The sequence below is a fragment of the Vanellus vanellus genome (genome assembly GCF_965231255.1).
Source record: "Vanellus vanellus genome assembly, chromosome: 10".
NCBI classification, from domain to species: domain Eukaryota; kingdom Metazoa; phylum Chordata; class Aves; order Charadriiformes; family Charadriidae; genus Vanellus; species Vanellus vanellus.
In genome coordinates, this window is record NC_138915.1 from 16,570,210 (window position 1) to 16,591,889 (window position 21,680).

The 21,680-nt window shown below is 38.3% G+C and overlaps 1 protein-coding gene across 1 annotated transcript in view; it reads left to right on the top strand.

The window, feature by feature from the left end:
• The window catches only part of DACH2 (dachshund family transcription factor 2), a gene marked incomplete at its 5' end in the record, with an annotated part of 324,122 nt that overhangs the window by 168,042 nt on the left and 134,400 nt on the right, over positions 1–21,680 (top strand). The gene's annotated exons all lie outside the window — the stretch shown is intronic.

Below are 21,680 nucleotides of genomic sequence, written 5' to 3' on the forward strand. Positions count from 1 at the left end.
CTGCATTGCCACAGTGGATTGTACTTTAATAGTCTGCATTCAATATCATAATATGAAAAAGCTAGCATGAAAATATGTGAAATTATAAACAAACCCTTAACATAATTTAATACACAGTATTTCATTTCACTTCATTAATTTATTAATAGAGTTTAAATTAAATCTTGTGCTATTCTGATGAATGTTTTAATTTTTTATTAATTGCTGTGTGCTAAAGGTAAGTTTATTTTGGTAATAAAGCTATATTAACAGACTATATTCATAAAAGTAATTCTTTAAATATTCAACAGGCTTAGCAGTTTAAGGTTTACTGTCGAAGTCCAGTCTAAAAATATTGTATCTCCATAATAACCGAACTTAGTGAAGTGTTTAGCAGAATATAAAGTCACAGAACATCTTACAGGAAAAGCAGAATTAAAAAAAAAAATATGTTGATAGGAGTATAGTGCCTTCCGTCTTGATCTTGCAGATTACTCTGCTTGCAGAACCTGTTGAGCTGCAACTGGGTGCCTCAGTGGTTCTCAGTGTTCAGGAGAGTAACAAAGCTGAGATCTTTAATTTCTCCTACAACTCCAAGTGTCACGAGGACTTCACAGTGAACCAATGACCTTTTATCATTGTGGCAGCGGGAATAAACATTCTAAGCAGTAGTCACAGAAACCTTAATTCAAGTAGTTACTAAAGTATGAAAGCATTTTGCTAGAGACGGGTGCCACAGTTGAGCTAGTGCAACTTCATGTACTGTTCATACAGGTGGCAGGAATCAAGAACTGGGTTTTCACTCTTATGAGCAGTTTATAAATGAGGGTTTTTTTTAGTAGCTCTGTCATGTTCTCAGCTCAGGAATTTCATGGATTTGGTGGTGTTTGTGTTATTACCAACAGACAGGAAAGCAGAAGAGCCGTCTTGCATTGATAATTTCTTGTCAGAATTCCAGAATATTCCATGTTGCTTTTCCCCCCTCTGTGTGTTTGCAAATAGGACATCAAATTATGCAGACCACCGTCTTGCTTTAAATTGGGAAATATTTTAGGATGCTGTGCGCTGAGTATGCACAGTATGTATCATAGACCCATCTTGTGTCTCACAGGTATTTTGAGTATCACAGAGTTTGAGTAAAAAAAATTTAAGTTGAATTTCTAGGCTGTTGTAAGTTGTTTGGAGTCTGAAGTGACTCAACATGTGGGAAAGATTGGCCCCGGGGGGCTGTCTTTCAGTTGAGGCTGGGGCGGCCACTTTCATGGCCTTGGGAGCCACCTGTGAAAACCTCTGCATGACCAAGTGCCAAAAGTCACACACAACATGCTTCAAGCAGCTGAAAGGGAGTCTGGCGAGCAGCTTGTGGGTGGGAGAAAACGCGTGTTTCCTGAGCATCTCAGCATCATTGAGGGCCCTGGACAAGATGGGTCCCCATGGATGAAGCAGCCCTGCCATCAGCCTGTGTCAGGGTAGCTCCACGCTGGCAGCCTCTTGTAGTCTTGTGACTTGGGAATCAGAGGTCCTGAAGTTTTTTAGTTGTTTTATCATTTTCATAAAGAAAGAACAGTGTAAAAGTTGAGGAAATTGCTGGGTAAGGAAAGGTGCCAAAAGCGCCACTTGTAAACTCAACGGGGAGTTGGGCTGTTGTAAACTTGATGGAGCACCCTGGATATGAAGCCTCCATTAGCTTTATTTATACCTGTTTACACTTAATTACTGACTACTTTCCTCTGGTTGCCTTCAACACCTTTGCAATTGGATTCTTTCCTTTTGGCTGAACTAAGAACAAAATGCGTTTTAACACTTCTCACAGAAGAGGGGTTTTTCTTCCAGACTTTCGAGTGGTGGATAATAGACTGGAATAAGAGTTGCAAGGATATTAACCTGTTGTCTGCTTGCTAAGTTTTCATTTGGTTATTTAAGTTCTCACTTGCATATAACTTGCTCCGGTTCTGACAGTTTTGGCCCACAGAATTTATATGTAAAACTGAATCTACTTCCTGCCCCTTGCTGCCACCTGCGCAGTGACCTGCCAGCTTGGCAGAGGCATTCTGCAGGGACCGCTGTCTGCTCCCACCCAGTGTTTCAGATGGCTGTAAGAGGGGAGCAGGACCAGGACTGGGGCAGAGACTGAAGAGAGTTTGCAGCATGGTAGGGCTGGATCCATCCCTTCCAGTAAAGCGGGTGCTGATATGGAGGCGAGAATGACGCTACATCTTGGTGACTTCTTTGGTTACCTGCTTCCTCTAACTGCAGTGTTACTGCCCAAAGCATCTCTTTTGGATGTCTTCTTGTCCACTCCTTTATCACAGTCATAGATGTCACCTGAGAGTCGTAGATGTCATCTACCTTGACTTTAGCAAGGCTTTTGACACTGTCTCCCATGACATCCTCATTAGGAAGCTGAGGAAGTATGGGCTAGATGAGGTGACAGTGAGGTGGATTGAGAGTTGGCTGCAGGACAGAACTCAGAGGGTTGTGATCAGCGGCACAGAGTCTAGTTGGAGGCCTGTAACCAGTGGTGTCCCCCAGGGGTCAATACTTGGTCCAGTTTTGTTTAATATATTAATTAATGACCTGGATGAGGGGACAGAGTGTATCCTCAGCAAGTTTGCTGATGATACCAAACTGGGTGGGGTGGCTGACACCCCAGAGGGCCGTGCTGCCATCCAGCATGACCTGGACAGGCTGGAGAGCTGGGCAGAGAAGAACCTAATGAAGTTCAACAAAAGCAAGTGCAAGGTCCTGCACCTGGGGAGGAAGAATGCTAGGCACCAGTATAGGTTAGGGGTGGACCTGCTGGGAAGTATCTCTGAGGAGAAGGATCTGGGGGTCGTGGTAGACAGTAAATTATCCATGGCCCAGCAATGTGCCCTTGTTGCCAAAAAGGCCAATGGAATCCTGGGCTGCACAGGGAAGAGTGTGGCCAGTAGGTCGAGGGAGGTCATTCTCCCCCTCTACTCTGCACTGGTGAGGCCACAAGTGGAATACTGTGTCCAGTTTTGGGCTCCCCAGTTCAAGAGGGACAGGGAACTGCTGGAGCGAGTCCAGCGAAGGGCAACTAAGATGATTAAGGGCTTGGAGCATCTGCCTTATGAGGAAAGGCTGAGAGAGCTGGGACTCTTTAGCCTGGAGAAGAGAAGGCTGAGGGGAGACCTTATTATGGCGTACAAGTATCTAAAGGGTGGGTTGAAGGAGGATGGAGCCAGGCTCTTTTCAATGGTTCCAAGTGACAGGACGAGGGGTAATGAGCACAAGTTAGAACACAGGAAGTTCCGTTCAAATACACGGAAACAGTTCTTTACGGTTCAGGTGACAGAGCACTGGAACAGGCTGCCCAGGGAGGTGGTGGAGTCCCCTTCCCTGGAGATTTTCAAGACCCGCCTGGATGCAGTCCCGAGTAATGTGCTCTGGGCAATCCTGCTTTGGCAGGGGAGTTGGACTAGATGATCTCGAGGTCCCTTCCAACTCTGAAAATTCGGTGATTCCTACAGCACAGATATGCAGATGATTATGTTAATCTGCCTACATTGTTCTAAAAAAAAAATAAATCACACTCACTCTTCTTATGTGGCTACCTCATTTTCTAATGTGTCCAACTTGGCATCTGAGTTGTTTTCTTCTTCAGATAAGCTCATTTTAGTAACAGATTCCACATCAGCAAATGCAGCATGATTCATCCATACGTTGCATTTTTCAGTTTTACCTCCTCTTTAGTCTTCTGTCAATTTAAAGTGAAGGATTTTGTGTCCAGGCTTGCTATTGTTTAGATGGATAGGTCTTAAGAAGTTGCTGTTCTGGCTGCAGACGTCACAGATCTGTCTGTAGAGGGTATTACAGAGTGATGATTAGTAACTTCCTGCAGACTTGAGTGAGCCATCTGTGTTTCTACTCCTTGAAATTTTCTGTTATTTTCATCACCCATTTGGTTTGTGTCAGCTCAGTTTACATGGTCATTTTCACATAATAAACAGGTAGTTAAATTAAAAATACTGCATTTCCCAGTGCAGAGTGTAATTTTTTTATGTCTTGGCAAAGTGGACTACAACTACTCTTATACACAAGTAATTTGTGAAGGAGCTATAAGCGAAGCCTCGACCTTCTTAAATATTTGTGGGTACTTTCCACCTTTGGGGAATGGGAACATTTGAGTTACGACGAGACTAGACCAGCAGGGTGGTTAAAACTGCTGTGATTGAGACAGATGAGGTGGTGTGTCTGGGATGCATGCCACAGGGAAGGGTTTGTGTAAACAGCACAATAATCGTGCCCAAACCGCATCCTTCAAGAGCTGATAAATTTAAGTACTGTCCATTTTACGTTAACTTAGGAGAAAGTGTTTTTCTTCTTGTATTCCTGTAGGAAATGTGGAAATCAGCGTGGTGCCCTTGCCTGCTGTGAGGGCAAAGGAAAATTCTGTATGTCACAGAGGGATGGTCATCAAAGGCTCAGTTCTTCAAACAATGCAGTGTGATGAAGTGACATTAACAAAAAAAGGCTTTATCTCCTATTAATGTACAAGTCTGTCATCAGTGTATCTTAACAAGATAGTTGGGACTTATTTATAGAATAGATTTTCAAGGAAGTTTTAGGGTCTGAAGCAGTAGTTTGCTGTGTGGGGAGAAGCTAAAATCCATTATATGATTTAAGCCAGTAGTTCAGAAAACTGTTGATATGGAGTGAAGCTCAAAGAGTAGTTGGATCTTTTGCTAGTTAACTGTGCCAACTTCAGTCCTCCTACCTTTCATTTAGGTTATCCCCCAAAAAGATTAGAAAACCACTATAAGAAATCTTCATTGCAATTTTTCTCTATTCAATTTGTAGGGTGGCTATTATTCCAATAAAACCTTTTGGGGGGCTGCTCCGTCTTGTTTTCAAGGTATTGGAGAGGGTGGCTTATGAAGAAAATCATCCTGCCATTGGGACTTTATTAGATTATGGTACAGAGCACAAACCTGCTTCCTGGGGCAGGCTTTTTTTTTCAGGTGGTAGGATGGGCATCTCTCTGCACTTGTGCTGGGAATCCTGCAGCTGAAGCTGATGGGGTGCTGGAAGGTCTGGTGAGACTGTGTGCCAGGAAGGTGGATGCAAGACTGTTTAAAACATTTCTGTTGCCATTTTATATTTCTGTGATTTGGTGTCTGGAGCTGTGGGCAGCCTGGTAGGCCTGGTTTAGGGCTGAGGGCTGCTGAGTGCTCAGTGTAAGAGATGTGAGGAAGTCTGGCTGATGGGCAATTGTGTGTTAGAAAAGGAAAACAAGGAATTTTCAAATGGATACTTGACTTTGGTGGCCTTTGCTGGATGGGAAGCAGGAGGATTCAGAATTTCCGAGATTAGGCAGAGGTTCATCTGCAGTTGATGGTCTCCCTGCTAGGGAAAACTTTGTGGTATGTACTGTGTGCAGAGATGGTGGCTGGTGCTGCCACGGACGGGTGGGATGTCTGAGGCTCGCCCTGGTGTTAATACCTCCTGATTAAACCCGCTGCCAGCACCTATCATCAAGTCCCTGCTGTTTTCTTACATTGGTCTGCCCAGGTGACAGAAGCAAACCACCTGCATTTCCAAACGTGTAAGATAAACTGCTGTTTTCATTATCAGCTAGATTAGTTTCACTCCCTTGATGTGATCCTTTTTTATTTAATAAACAGACAGTTAAAATAGGCGCTATTTCATTAGTTGTTTTTCTACAGTTTTTAAGAATTTAATAATTAAAACTATTCTGTTCACAACAGTTTCTCTTAACTATAAGACAAAACTATAATGAAAAAGTACTTATATCTGTTCAAGCAGGTCAATATTTTATGTAATTAATATTTTAGTGAAATTAATATTTTAATAGCTATACCAAGTCACATCATTGTAAGACTCAAATAAATAGAGTAGCTCACAGGAGTATAACTTCATGTGTTCAATTCAGCAGTGATAGCAGCGGCCACTTTCTACAGGAAAGAGAGGATAAACCAGTATTTGCTGCAGTCTTTAGGTACTTTAATTTGGTGTATCGTTGTTAGACAAATGAATGAGACTAGAGGTTTACAAGGCCTTTGGTATCCAGCTGTTGTTTATCAAGGTAAGCACATGGTCAGCCAGCACAGCTCTGCTGATGCACAGAGCTGTCTGTGGGAACCTCCTGGTGCCGTTGATCCTGTGGATCATCATCTTATTTCCATCTGAGACTGGTGCTGCTCCAGTGCCCACCAGGCTCTCCTGGCTGAGGAACTGTAGGATGTGCTCAGGGTCACAAAGAGCAGAGCCCCAGGAGCAGCAAGGACATTCCCTTACAGAGGGGCGCAGTGGGTCTGGAAGGACCGAATCTGCTCCACGTGTAGCATTGGCTCAGAGATTGGGATCACCAAAACCAAGCTCTGAAGCTTTTCCTCTGAGTTGTAAAGCTTGCTTCCAAGAAAGAGCTGTTATTTGAAGAACAAGCATTCACTCAGGGTCACTTTACAGAACATCTATTGAGCGATTTCACCTCTTGGGGTGTTTGATGTAGGGCCACTGTTGCTGGCAGGAATCCTGGAGCCTCTGAGAGCGGGGAGCAGACAATTGTAACGTTAAGGGAACCCTTTCGTTTCTCAGCACATTTAACTGAACATATTTGTATGTTTACATTATTTCTGTGGCTCATTTCACTGTTTACAATTAACCTTTTTTTTTTTTTCCAGTTGTCATAGATGTCATTTTAAAGTTCCATTTATAATGAGAAACATATGCATGACTTTGTCATTGTTGGCATTACCTGGCTTGGTAGAAATTATTATTTTTAATCAAAGGCAAACATACTGATTTAGGGTGGCACAATAGTCTTCTGCCTATGGGGAATGTTAACAGTTTATAAATTGTTCTTGGTGACAATTCAGTTGTGAATTACTTTGATATATATGGCTAATAAATTAATATGATTAAGTTAATGAGTAGTACAAGTGTTGCCAAACTCCACTCATCGGGCTTTTAATGCTGCTCCACATTTGCAGCTCTAGCTTCCCCCTGTGGTGAGAGGATCAGTGCTACCTACGCACTGTCATTGTGATAAATGGCATATCCCACAGTGCCCTGCACTCCATCTGGTGTGTCCCCAAAATGAGAAATATTTTATACAAATCACACACTCAGAAGCTCAAAGGAATGTAGAAAGATCTATTTTTTCAAACAATAATAAAAATGCATACATGTCTTTAACAACTCTTCATTTTTACTGTCATAATGAATGCGTATAGCTTTGGGAAATGAAAGCTCGTGTAAGTAACATAGCAAAGTTATCCACTACACACTAAAGCTGACAAATAAGTTACATGCTCACTCTTTATTTTATCATGAAATGTTCTTAGATAAAAAATGATGTTAGAACATCTATTTAACTGGATTTTAAAATTAAAGACCGTGTACGCTGCATGATTGAGTACCACCCCATCTCATGCCAGCAAATTTCTGTGATGAAGGGAGCATGAATTTGAGTGAATGAGGAATGCAGGATCATGTCATTACTCTTTAAAATACAGCCATTCAGTAGAGACCTGATAATCTAAAAACTATACTTGGTGACTATGAGTCATTCGCTTCCTCTCTTTCCTTTTCTCTTTTAATATTATCTTTCTTTAGGCATCCATTTTTAGTGTCTGCTTTGTCTGGGTGGGACATTATATTTTTGACAAATTAATAGTTAAAGGTTTTGAGAATTTAGTGAATGGTTAAACTTGTAAATTTAATTTACATGTAGCCTCAGATACTAAATTCTGTCCAAAAGGTGTGAAACTTGGTAATATAGTTTCATTTTTAAGATTTTGCACAATTTTTTTAAAAAATTGATCCTGCTGAGTTCCTACATCTTTTGAGATGACAAAATTCAACCAAAGTGGTCACACTGAGAGAATTAAGACTATTGTTGTGACACTCTGGGCAGGTCTGCACCGAATTTAGCTTGATTTACAGATGGAAGGGAACCCCTTGAAAAAGTTGGCCCAATTATCACAGAATTATAAAATCAGTAAGTTTTCATCTGTTTGGTTTTGTAATCTGCGCCATTCTTCCCTACCAGGTTTTCTGTTAGCCTGGTGTCTGAAGGCATCGAGGTCTATAATGATCATTATCTGCTTCTCTCAGTCACATCTTTAACTGAGTTTGAAACTGTTTTAGCTTTTTTAAGTCATCATTAAGAAATGTCTTAAAGTCAAAAACAGTACCAGGAGGTATGAAAGATTTATTTTCAATGCTCTCTGTTTTCTGGAGGAAAATTTGGCAATAGCAATGTAACACTATTGTAATTGAATAGTTTTTGTTTGGTTTTATTTTCCTTTACAGTAGCATGATTAAGTCGAACAAATACTTAAGCCTGAAATGTTCTCCATTCAGTACCTTTAACCAGTATCACAGCAAGTGTATTTAAATGCCTTTTAAAAGTGTTTGTGCAAGAATCCTGGACTGACTGCACATTGTACAGTCTTGCATTTGAATACAGGAAGCTGGGTTTTGGATTCACTGAAGTTAGATTGTCGTTGAAGAATTTTTACGTTCATACTAATGGAGAATGGCTTATTGATTTAGCTGGGTGTAAGGCTCATCAAACGCACTGTAGGGTGATAATTCTCTGGCAGGCAAATCAAGGACCTTCAGTTTCTGGACTGTTTCCTTGGGTGACATAAGGCCTATTCACGATTTTCTGTTTTAAACGAAGCATATTTTATGCTAACAACAGAAATTGGAATATTATGGCATACAGGATCAGAGAAAAGAAGTGTAGATCGTCACTGATACCTCTACTCTGCTTTAGATTTATCCATCAGTATTTCAGGAGACTGGTTAAGCTCAAGGTGCTTGCGCACACTTAAATTTTTATTCCTATGACTTTGAGAGGTAACGTTCTATAACTGTTTAAATAGATACAGTTGTAACTGGCTGGATAATACATCTCTGGTTGCAGAAAAATGTTGATCCATCATCTATTTGAAATGCTAAAATCTACTGCATTTATGTAAATAATATTATGTTAAAATGCAGCATTCAAATCTATATTAGATTTGAGTAGTTTGGTTTCCTAAAGGAAAGCTTCATAAGGCTGTATTTTGGCAAAATTCTTGGTATAACAACAGTGCTGCAAATTGTTCAGAAAAACCAGAGAATAAATCTCACTGGATTAAAAAGTAAGCATGTACTATACTTAAATCCAAGTATTTCCAGAGTTACTGGTCATGTATTAAGTACTTCTAATGTAATTTAAGAGCTGTGGTGGTTCAGTTTTTAAGATTAGGCAAACAAATAATCCCATTGATTTGGATTGGACTACTTGGTTTCTTAAACAAGAGTTTTGCTACTTACTATAGTGTTCTGGAGAACATGTTCTATAAGGATTCTTTCGCAAAATTGCGAATTCAGTAAGTGCTTATTTCAAATCAATACTCCCTTTCAGTTGTCCTAGCGGTCTTCATTCTTCTACTGTGTTGTGTTAGTAGGGTTTGTGAAAAGCAGCAATGTGTTTTTTGAAAAAAAAAAAATTAACGAAATTGGTGCTGATTGGGAAGTCAACAGGAAGATGATGGTTATTTGTTCTTTTTTGGCCACGTTGAGCAGCTCAGGGTGGTGGGAGTGGCTTGCATTTGGAGTCCAAGGTGATAGATGGAAATCCCGCTTGTCTGAGGGTCTGAGGATGATGATTTGCAAAAGACTGGTTCTCGTTTGCCCTTCTGGAAATATTTCTTCTCGAGTTAAGGCAGTAATAACAAATAGTATAATTTTTTCATTTGCTGCTGATTTCTGCATTAGGCTTTTTATTAGTTTCACAGAGCTTGGTATGCTGAAAGCAAGAGGGTAAACATGTTCAAACTAGAACAAATGCAACAGCAAAGAATGCTGTGTGTGATCAGGAAGGGACAATTTGGGTCTATGTAAAGTAGTGAAAAACTGCCCTGGTAATCTGGGAGAGAAGATTTTGGCATATTTTTCATGCACGTGCAGAAAACAGAGAAGCAAGCTTAGCAATGAAGGCTGTCTCACTGTCCTTTCTGGAGAAGCTGCCTGTATAGCTGATCTCTCAAGGAGCAGACCTTTGCTACGAAGAAAGTACAGCAGCTGCAGTTGGTGTTTCCTCCTGCACAAGAAGAATGTGCTCTTTTTTCAGCCCTTCCCAAGTAATAAAACATGATACCAAGTGCTGGCAACAAATTAGGATTCATGATGAAAAGGAAGCATCTCTTACTGAGTGTATGGAAAAGGCTCGTTTTTATTTTGAAGCTAGCATAACTAAAAGAGATTTCATTGTCTGATCGTTTTCATTAAATGACTGGGTCCATATTAAGATTTCACTGGAAATATATTTGTATAGTATGAACTATTTTATCACAGTCAACATTAATTGGTGTAAAGAAAAACAAGCTGACTTAATAAGGATTATACACCATCCTTTTGCTGAAGAGAGAGAGCTCTTCAGTTTGCAGAGAGGCATGCTGATAACAACTGGCATTGCTGCTACCGTGTGGTACCTATTTTAAAGATAAATGTAGGATCACGGCTCTGGAGGGTTCAGTCTAGAAACTGAATTCATCCTGAAAATCCTTAGCAAAGAAAAATAATCCCGAGAGCTACCAACCTCTTGTGACTTGAATACGAAAAGCTTTTCTTCAAAAAGAGAAGCATTTTATATAATACATGCCTGAATGTAAGTGACAGACATTTTATTACGAAAGGAAAGCCTTTATTAAAATATGATTATCTACATTGTTTTTATGTAATCTAATGAATTACAGTAAAAGCCTGAGAAATGAGCTGGAAAAGGTAGAGTACTCTCCCATGAAAGTGAGCTATGATAACCTTTTTGTAATTCTTTAACATGTTGAAAGAGTATTTCTACACAGACTTATTAAATTAAGCAAGGTCACCTTTTCATTTTATTAACAGATTTAGTTTGCCAGATCATGGACTTTGATGCTGGAAAATGTGGATGAATCATGCAGAAACATATGTCAAGTAGAAAATTGGTTATAAAATGTTAAATCATTTTGATACACATCATAACTTTGTTTTTAACATTGCACAACTGTAAAAAAATAAAATGCTTAATTACTATTTTTCACATTTGCATATTGATTGGATGTACGTTAATAGGAATGATATTTCTGAGTGGATTATCTCTCCTGACTGGGGCAGTTTCAATCTACTATTTGCATTAAGGGAAGAAAATACTCTTTTCAATAGTAATATAAAATTCTGTTCTTTTGACATGCAATATACAATCATTACTTTGAAAGGTTAGCTATAAATAATAACCAGTGAAACTGGTCATACGCTTAAAGATGAGCACATATATTGCATTTATCTGTCTGACCGCAGTTCAGCAAAGCAGGAATAAAACTGACATCATGTCATGCAAGTTGTTCATATGCATTCCCAAATCTCTGCATGTATATTATAGTCTTTTTAAATAATATACATATGAAGAGGGAAATTATATTTAAACACAAAATCTTTCTGTAATTGTTTGTAAAGAATTTCATAGTCATTTCTAATTAAGACAGAAAATGTCATTTATATTTCCAGTCTCTTGGAATTACTTTTTTTTCTGTATTTGCATCTGTCACCTCTTTTGTCTAACTAAAAGTAATGCATAAGCTCTTTGCTGGTACGTGTAACAGAACTGAGAGAACATCCCATCAGTAGCCCCAAACTTTATGTAAGTAAAGGAGTTAATGGAATACATTATTTTGATATTGCATATAAGGTCTCAAATGAAAACATACTAATGTACAGATGTAGCTAAAGCTCACTGTTGTTAACAGCTCACTAGTTCTGCACACATCTGCAGAAAATGCTGTTCATGCTACTCACGGCACGCAGGCGAGGTGCAGCAGAGAGCAGTTGACTTGGCCCCGGTAATCGCAGAGCAGGTGACTTGATTACACTGAAATCAGGCAGAAAATGTCCTCTTCTGGCCACTCGAGTGAATCAGTCAAATTATCGAGTGGCAAAACTAATTCTATGCCTTGGGCCATCAGAGCTGCCACTTCCTATAAGTCAAGCCTTCACTTAGTGTGAAATGGTTTTTTATTTTATTCTCTTTCATTTATTATGCTTATTTCAGCTAATCCACTTAGTGAATGTGAATTACCCAGTATGCTAAAGCTGTTTCAGATGTGCAGCCTTCTCATGCTTTAGTGGTGAAATGAGGTCTGCTCTCCTTCCAAGGGACTCATGACTGTTATGACCAATACAGTTAAAATAGTATTTCAGTTTTTCAGATGAGAACGTGAATGAGCAGAATAGTTTGAATATGATTTTAAATTAACTAGAAGTGCATATGGTTGAGCTTTTTTTTAAAAGCAGAGATAGTTCCGATGGGTCACATTTTTAAGAACTAGAAATGTATCTGCAATGAGTTGTAGGCTATTAAGTACCAGTTAATTTGAAAGAGTTTGATGGAACAAATGCTCCCTTGGAAAGCATTTAATATTGTTTTCAACATTAAAATATTGCCTTAAATTCTGTTAGAAACAAAGCTGAGATCCGCTTAAAGCACTCATACAGGTGATATACCATAGGCAATACTAGGGTATGTAATTCTGTCCAAATGGCAATCCTTCATTTGACTGTGCCCTCTGGTACACAGCATTAACATTTTCCAATAAAAGGAGCAAAACATATGGAGTCTTTTATTTCAAGCAAAGCAAAATCAAAAAGAATAATGAGAATAAAAGGTAAAATGCCTGTGGTGACGGGCAAGGGATGTTACAGGGGAGTTGCTGCAGCAGAATGCATCAGAATATGAAAACAAAAGTAGCCAGAAGGCACCTCCCATAGACATCTAAATATAGGTTTCCTATATGTATAAGTACAGAAATATGTACATGTCTCATATGCTAAAACAAAGAGGCGTGATTCAGGAGAAACCAGATATATTGTTTTAACTCATATTCACACAGTGCTTTGAGCTGACATATATCTTGGGCAGATGAGGGGACTTAAAGGGTGGAAGGAAGTAAGCAGAGCCTCAAAAAGAAAAGTTGAAAGGACCATACTGCGATTAAGATGGATGCATTGGTGACAATGTCAGAGCAACAGCTGCTAAATCTAGGAGGCACTTGAAAGAGTCTCTCTATTTTGTTATATATGGAAGTCAATAGGTTATTTGGGCTGAGAACACCCTATTATTCAAATCCAGCTGACCCAGAAAGCCATGCCATCTTTCAGTGGCAATTTGGAGGGCTTTGCCATTTAGATAGTGGTTTTGGTATTTCCCAGTACAAAATTGTTCTGTGTAGTCTTGGACGACATACGGATATATTGGTCTCTTTTTTTTTTTTTTTTTCCTGAAATGTATTACATTAGTCTATATAAGGCTTCAGAAGGTTATTTTGTGTTTGCAGCTGAGTTAGATTGCTGAAAACTTGTCACCAAAATCTCTTTTTCAAACCTGTTAAATAAACATCAGCGAAATGTACCGTAAATTGTTTTGGTCTTCCTGTTTTGGAACTGCTTCATTACAATTTTTAATTACAGATAATATTTCTTCATAGTAGCTTATCAGTCCTATATATTAGATAAGCATGAGTCCTAATCCTGTGAAGAATTTTTATTCATTGATGGAAAGTTTTCACTGTATATTGTGCATAGGAAAATATCCTGAGAATAGGGGTTTTGCCTGTTGATATGGACATGTCCTTCCCTTTCTGATGTGTCTCTCTTGATCTCCGTTTTTCACTGCATCATATTACTCTGCCTTTCCTCTTTATTCTTTTGCCCTTGACTTTTATGTCTACACTACAATTTGTGTTGACCTTGAGGTTGCCCTCAATTAGCTGAGCCGTTTCAGTATCATGGCCCATACCAAAACCCTCCACAATGTACTTCTATTTGAAAAGCAGAGCCATCCTAGAAACTGGTCTGTGGCCACTTTTCTTTTCCTTTCAAGTTAATGTTTATTTCCAGGCAATAAAGAGAAGGAGTGATACAAAAGAGACAGAAATCAGGAGCAATAAATCATATGATTGTTTCTGGTAGGTTTCCTGTGCTCATGCGCCTGCAGTGTCTGTGCTACCTGCAAAAGGAGGAGGATTAGGAAAGGTTTGGATGAGAGAGAGAGATCTTATCTCTGAAAGTTCAACAAACCTCTCAGGATCTAAAGGATGGCTGCTAGGGATCAAGATCAGGAATTTGATGAATAACAGTCAGACAGCAGGTTAGTCTGGCCTCATGTTTAACCCTAAATAGGAGGAGGGTGTTAAGAGTGGCCCAATTGCGGTACGGTTGGGGTTCTTAGCCAGTGATGACGGAAGCCTCAAGACCCTCCTATGGCTACACTAGGTTGCATGCCATGCCCTGTATGGAAAGCTAGTGTTTCCCACTCTTCTTTGGCTGTCCCCATTCTGTATTGTAATTTGCTGTAGACAAAGTTCTGTACTGACAACAACAAACCTTGCTGTGTAATGGCTAGGTGGGGAGTGGTTTTGGCTTGTGAGTAGACAGAGATAGTTTGTGTTGGTATCATAAAAGATGTGGTACGATCAAAGGATAACCCTTGATCTCCTTGGCTACTTTCTGTTCTTTTTACCTTTCTCTTATCATTCATTAGATAGTTTTCTGCTTTTCAGAGTCTGATCTAGAACTCTGTGCTGAGAGGGTAGAAATAACAATGAGATTGAAGTAGTTTCCTAGATAGTAAAATATTGCTTAGTTTTAGGATTTACTACCTGCATATTTTTAAAGACTAAGATGATAAGCCACTATATTAATTGAGGAACTAGCTGGTCTTGGTAGTGAGCTAATTTTCTCTGTTTTCCTGTTTTCCAGCTCATACTGGAAGATCATATTGGTCTTTAAAAGAATGGGTGAACTGTGACATCTAATATTATCACTCACATGTCACACGTGTATTTTTGCTAATGACAGCCAGTACTATAACTCTAATATTTGTATCTTCTGCATAATCAAATTCTGGTTTTACAAATCTCCTGTAAAGTAACAAATGGAAATTTTGCAATGGATTTTGTGGGATGTCATTTAATTGCAATTGGAAGGACAGCTAAATATAGTGGTGAAATGATTTTTCACAAATACCAGCTAAGGGGCTATAAGCGTAACTTTTAAAATGTGCTCAAGAAACAATATATTGTTTCAGCCACATCTTAATTTTTTTTTTCAACCTTATGTGGGCTTTTATTTTATTGTATAAAATAAAAGAAGTTGCTTTTGTGTGTCTAAAACCAGTTATCAAGATTAGAGTTATTTAAATGTGTTAGGTTTTGACCTGTACTTTTGTAGCAAGATTCCTTCAACAAGAAGTTGAAATAAAATATAGCTAACTTCCTCTTAGTTTTTACATTAAATAATAGAAGAAATATTAAGCTATTTCTGAAGTGAAAGATGTATGCAGTGTTGGTTAATCTTAGTTTAACTGTGACTGAAGAGCCATGAGTTGAATTGATAAGTTGCAGTAGGTTGATATTGTCAGTCCAGACTTCTAAACATGTCGGTATTTACTGTTGATAAAGTAGTCCATATTTGCCTGTTTCTACACATTTACAGGAAAGGGCATAAGATCTGTGCTAGTCCTAGATAACTTTTTCTCCAGCACCTAGATCGCATTCCCCAGCATAAATTTGTTTAAATCTTAGTAAAATGGGATTTCTAATGTAAATATTTGTGATTATGCTGTTACTTCCATCTCAGTTGGAAAAATTTTGAATTCCAGATTACCTTTGCAGTTAAATAGACTACATGAGAACAGTTTATAAAGACATAACATTTTGCAGCATTTTTTGATTAAGGGGAGTTCAGGGACTCATGGCAACTTTGGCAGGAAAAGTACTTGGGATGACAGTAGTTACTAAGGATAGTACGGAGCTGATCACATCTTGATTTTAGAAGGCTTCCAGTAAAAGCTGCCATTAGTGTGACGTAGGTTGGTATTTTGCTGGTGGCTAAACATGGACAGAGCATGGAGGTGGATTGTGGTGGATGGAGCAGGGACTTGGCGCATGGTTTGATTTGTTAGTCCATGGTGTCTCCTCTTTTATATGACATCCTGTGAGAAGGGGATGACTTGGCTGTACAAACCGGTTTAATCTAGGTCTTTCATAGCTGCTGCTGATTATCTGAAGGAGGGTTCTGCTGGTTAGGTAATTTTTTGGTAGAGGGTGTGGAAATGACTGTATGTCTATGAAAACGAGAACTTGTGGTATGGCTAAATGTTCCCTTGTATGTCTCATATTAATGTGAAAGTGCACTGCAGTGTCTTATTTTCTATATTTCTTTTTCATTCTTTGCTGAGAATTTTATTGCAGAGAATTAGCTATGTAATGTATGCATGAATCAGATGAACTTCTGATTTTTCCTTTTGATAGGAATGCCTTGTTTTCTCAATCTGAGTCATTCATTCTTATCTGTCGTGAACAATATAAGCAAAAGGGAACTGAAATATCTTCTCTGGGTTAGTTTTAATTTTGCATACTGGATGAAGGAAGATGAAAGGCAACCTCTTCCCCAGGGTTCTTTAACATCAGAACTTGAGCCTATTCAAGGGATTTGAGATCTGTTTTTATATAAATTGTTTTAAGAACTGAGAAATGTTTAAGGTGCTTTCTAGATGGAGGTGCATGGCTCCTGGAACGAGAACAGTCTGGGGAATCACTCAGGATCTTCTGGGGTCCAGTCCCCATTGTGCCATTTTGCTGTATGTTTGGGTTCTGAATATCAGATGGCTGTCTTGCTTCCACTCCTCTAAAATGATGCCAACTGTTGGATTATACCATATGGGGAGTGAGGAGGTTGATTAGTCAATACATGTGAAATATTTAGTTGATGGAAAACATATATAGTACAGTGAGCCTATGATTATTAGTCATGTCTTTAAAAAAATCATGCACATTTTCAGGGCATTCTGCCTGCATAAGAATAGCGAGAGCAGACTTTTACATTGAAATTGTAGAGAGCTATTGTAGATTAATTAAAATTACAGTCCCTCAACATTTGTATTCTGTTTGGCATGTCAGTTACAGTAAGCTTTTTTAAAAATGTAGTGGTGCAAATGGAAAAGTTTCAGCAAATATTAAATGTAACAATGAAGACTTTTGTTCCTCATTAAACCATTTCTTGATGTTCCCCGATAGATTTTCATCTAAACACTTGCTAATCCCAGAGCTGACAGGCAAGGCCTGCTGAATTAGGCCAACCACTGCTACAAATAGCTACTGCACATGAAACAGTAATCATTGCTTTCCAGTCTATTATTAGATTAACTTCATAGGGATTGCTTTTTTCTCCTGTGAGTTGATGCATAAATGACATGCTTTACCCTCCAATAAATCTAACAGCAGAGTGACTATGACATGATGTTCATACCCCTTAGTCCCATGACAGATTATTTTTGATTGCTGCAGAAGTTTACAGCAGCTTGAAACCATTAGAATTTAAAGGCATCATTGAAATTTTACAGCGTACCTGACTTAGACACAACAGGGCTAGTACTGAGCTAAGTTTGCGGTGTATTGGCTCCACGTTGTGATTGCCTGTCACAGGGAGTCTTACTTAGTTATACTGATCCCCAGCTGTCGTTCAGAGGAGGTAAACAGCCTTCTGGCACTGCCCCTGCGCAGTCTTTCCTTGGAGAATGTACACTTCTGTGCATAATGTTTCTGTGCTTGAAACTTTCTCCCAGAGACAGTCGTAAGAGTTGAACACATGCGGAGACCATGTTTTACACACAGCACTTCATATACTTGCATGGTTGAACACACTGAAAAACATTTGAACCTTTGTTGCTTGTTAAAGATTTTTATATTGCTGATGGTTACTTTTTTCCCCACTTAGCGATAAACTGAAGTTTGCATTGTAAAAGGGTGAAATTCAGTTTTAGTGGCATATACGTGCTTTTAATAGTGTTCTTTTGTTCCAGATTTAAGAACTTTGGGTTTTTGTGATGAAAATGGTGTTTACTGCTATTTATCTCTCTTGTGAATGAATGACTGTATTTGGCTCTGGTTCTGAACTGTGTATTCTTGTTTCATACAGCTGTCTAAAATTCGCTGCTTTTAGACATAAGAACCACAACTATAAAACGCTATCTAACTTAATAGGAAGATATACGTTGATTTTCACTGATTTATATCTGTGTTTGTACATACCTAAATAGCAGCATATCAAATTAAGCTCTGTAGATTTCCATAAACTGCTCAATAGATTTGTATTCCATATGGTTCCTTCAAAAAAATAAAAATAATTATTTTTCATCTAACAGTTTTTTTTTATTATTCGGGCTTCTGTTCTTCACTTCTGTCCTACAATAGGTATGTCAAGCCGATTCAGGTCGATGAATCTGGTATCAAGTAGAGAGCTAATCTTAACACAGATCTACTGTAGCCTGACAGTTTCGTATTTGACAACTATTCTTTTTAAGGAATGGCACCATAGAGAATATTAATGAAGATAGTATAAATATTGTTGATAGATAGATGTGAAATTCTCCAAAGAAAACTTTAAGGTATTTGCTGTAATTAGGCTGTCCTTTTTTCTTAAAACACAGAACAAACCAGATGCTTAATAGTTAACATAGATTGAGTCCCCTAGTAAGTTGTTTTCGGAAATGGGTTTCCAGTTCTACATATATTGTGGTCATGGGCTGGCTCTTTCTGAGTACTCTTTAGCATAACTGTCCTTTTCTGTTTAAGAGAGAAAATAGAACAGGAAGTGACAAACATTTTTTTGTGGAATGCTTAAGCTCTACAGCTTTATATATCAGTGTACTTTATATTTTAATCTTTTGGGGAATAAGACTGATTTTATTAGGGTAAAATATGTATACCTTGGGAGGAGAATAATTGAGATTTCATTAGGGTAAAATATTTATGCCTTGAGAAGGCATTTGGAATTTCCAAATGCAAACTTTCACTACCGAACCTCGAGCATTAAAAGCTATGCTTATTAAGTCAGGGAAGACAATGAATACTTTCTGTATCCACACACGTGTTAAATTTAGTCTTATTAGAACATCTGGGAATTTGATTTTAGGTATTTACGGCCTTCTTGAACAGGGTTTCAGTCTCATCTCTGTGATACTATTTACTTGCATATTATTCATATACCTGAGCTGCCTAACTTAAGTCTAGTTGTGATTGGGCTGCACACTGTTGTTACAGCAGTATAGACAAGGCTGAGGGGTTTTTGTGTTGCTGTGCTCGCTTATAATGGCTGCAGGAGTGACTTCTTTTCTGTCTCTCAGTATGGGTATTTCTACCTATTTTGTGATCTTTAGTTTTATAAATGATGATGAAATTACAGTCAGTTAAGATCTGTCTCACAAAACCTTCTGCAGATGAAATAAAAGGTGTTGACAATACAGGGAACCATACAATTTCAGAATTAGGCCATTTTTCTTCTGACCTGTGAGAGTCAAAACTGAAGGGAACTGAGGATTAATCCGTTGTTTTTATTCATATGTAACCTTGCAACACATGGATTAAATCTTCTCTGCACCTGTAATATAACATTTTCCTCATGCTACAGAATAATACCTTAACTAAAACCACAGCAGCTTTCTAATGACTTCAAAGAAATGAAAAACCACATTCAGGTTGAAAGAAATTTATTGTTTGTAATTTTTAGCATACTGCATATTAGCTGTAATAACTGATGAGTTTAGTAGAATAATCTCTATTACCATATGCAAGAAACATGCTTCATAAGTTATATATATAACTTTAAGAACTGTTAACTTTTATAGAATATGCTGCAACAAATCATTCTGGGAGTGCTGTATACTGGTGTTTTCAATTGAGGTTCTTCTGTACTTCTATCATCTCATAATTTCCTTCAGAGAAAAGAGAGAACAATCTGCATGTTGGGTGGGAGGAAGAGGGAATGCTAATTGAAACCATGCAATAAAAAGATAATTTAGCAAAACTATTAGTTTTTGGTTTTTTACTATTTTAAGCCTGTTATTTTTAAAATTACTTCTGTATTAAAAAGGCTGTAAAACTACACTGAATGTCAGCACATTGCATCTTAATTCTCATTTTCCTTTGCGTGAATAGTAAAATCTTTATAAATTGAGAACTAAAATTAATTGTATAAACTTCAGTTGAACATTTTTATGTTTCTGTTTGAATTAAAGGATATTGTAGACTTTTGCAAGAACATTTAATGGTTTTTAACATTGACCACACCTCGAACACGGTACAGGAAAGAAGTGCTGATGGAGAGAAACAAAAACCAAGACCAAGTACTAATTAGCGTTATGATTTACAGCTGTGTTTACTGCTGTAAGATAGTTGCCCCTGTCTATTGCTACATCATAGTTCTCTGTCCAGTAAAGAAATATTATCGGCCACTGCTTTTTTCAGCCTTAGAGCCAGCAAGTTGCACCAGTTCAGCATGGAGGCCTACCTGGAGAAATGGACTACAGGCTTGACCCAGATAACTTTTTTTTTGCCAGGTCACTTTTAAGCCAAGTTGGTTCCTCTGTCTTATTCCTCCAAACCCCTCACAAGAAGGGACTTTACATTACATTGGTAGTACAGAGGAGTTGGCAACCAGGGAAAGTAGTGGCAGGACTGGAGCAGGAGGGCAGAGGGCCGCTGCTCTACATGTAGCGGCTGCTGGCATTCCTAGCTTTAGGCAAATAATTATAGGGTGTGATCTATCTGGCCAAGAAACCGAATGAGAAAAAAATAAATCTGTAGGTTAAAGTGAATCACAAATGGAATCACTTGCTCATGGTTTGGTGGTTTGGTTTGGGTTTTTTGTTGTTGTTGTTGTTGTTGTTGTTGTTGTAAAAAGCTAGTTCTTACTTTGGGGTGTAATAATAATGTACAGCTGTGCTGGTGTGTGCATTGCAGGGGATGCCTGTGCTGTAATACTGGGTGTAGAGAGAGGTGAGCATCCCACTTGCAGGAAGAGGTAGATTCTCCTCGCTTGTTAGGGTTTTATGGTATCCCTTGCACTGAAATAATGAATTCTTGTTGTTGTACACTGTGGGCTTTACAGCACAAGATGAGGTGGAACGGGGCTGTGACAAATAGTCACTGGAAACCACAGTGGAAGGCGGAATGCAGAATGTGAGCAACTTTTCTGCATCTCTGAAAGGTACCAAATGCTTCTTGACACAGCAAGGGTGGTGTTTGGTTGTTTTGGTTTTTTTCTAGTCCCTGAGCTGGAAGTGGTTACCTGCAATTTCTGAGCTAATACTATGGCTTAAATAGTATTTACTTCTCCTGGTGTATCTTGATTGTTAATGGATGGCAAACTCTAAAAGTGTCTTCTTTTTTCTGAAGTTGAAAACAGCTACAGTCTATTTAGTATGATAGAAATCAGAAATGAACCTAAATATGTTCATTAGAGGACACACAAATCAAAGATGTTACCTTTCAGTCATTACTTCTAACTGTTGAAAAATGATGTGATAAAGTATTAATCATGTTCTGTTACCCTATAACTTCCAGAAGTTTTATGATTTTCAGGAAATCTAACATCAATTTAAAAGTATAAATAAGTGTAGCAACAAATGCAGAAGATGGCATTTAGTAAATCCAGGATACTCATATATAAACAATGTATTTTCATAGGAGTTTATTAATATAAATAGAACAGCTGTTTATAGCAAAAACCTGTTATTGTCACTGACAGTCAATTAAAAAATATTAGAATTCATTAAAATTGATTCCTGACATTCTTGATCTGAAGACAGATCAGCAAGGCCTAGAATGGATTAGTGCCGATTTCTT